Here is a 799-nt window from a genome sequence, read left to right as displayed (position 1 = left end):
GGTAGGAAAGTTGAGAACACCTTTATTTAACCAGGTAGGAAAGTTGAGAACACCTTTATTTAACCAGGTAGGAAAGTTGAGAACACCTTTATTTAACCAGGTAGGAAAGTTGAGAACACCTTTATTTAACCAGGTAGGCTAGTTGAGAACACCTTTATTTAACCAGGTAGGCTAGTTGAGAACACCTTTATTTAACCAGGTAGGCTAGTTGAGAACACCTTTATTTAACCAGGTAGGCTAGTTGAGAACACCTTTATTTAACCAGGTAGGAAAGTTGAGAACACCTTTATTTAACCAGGTAGGAAAGTTGAGAACACCTTTATTTAACCAGGTAGGAAAGTTGAGAACACCTTTATTTAACCAGGTAGGCAAGTTGAGAACACCTTTATTTAACCAGGTAGGCAAGTTGAGAACACCTTTATTTAACCAGGTAGGCTAGTTGAGAACACCTTTATTTAACCAGGTAGGCAAGTTGAGAACACCTTTATTTAACCAGGTAGGCAAGTTGAGAACACCTTTATTTAACCAGGTAGGCTAGTTGAGAACACCTTTATTTAACCAGGTAGGCTAGTTGAGAACACTTTTATTTAACCAGGTAGGCAAGTTGAGAACACCTTTATTTAACCAGGTAGGCCAGTTGAGAACACCTTTATTTAACCAGGTAGGCTAGTTGAGAACACCTTTATTTAACCAGGTAGGAAAGTTGAGAACACCTTTATTTAACCAGGTAGGCTAGTTGAGAACACCTTTATTTAACCAGGTAGGCTAGTTGAGAACACCTTTATTTAACCAGGTAGGC

The sequence above is a fragment of the Oncorhynchus gorbuscha genome, unplaced genomic scaffold, assembly GCF_021184085.1.
Source record: "Oncorhynchus gorbuscha isolate QuinsamMale2020 ecotype Even-year unplaced genomic scaffold, OgorEven_v1.0 Un_scaffold_1173, whole genome shotgun sequence".
Lineage (NCBI taxonomy): Eukaryota > Metazoa > Chordata > Actinopteri > Salmoniformes > Salmonidae > Oncorhynchus > Oncorhynchus gorbuscha.
The sequence above is the reverse complement of the archived record's forward strand: the minus strand, read 5'-3'. Positions refer to the sequence as shown.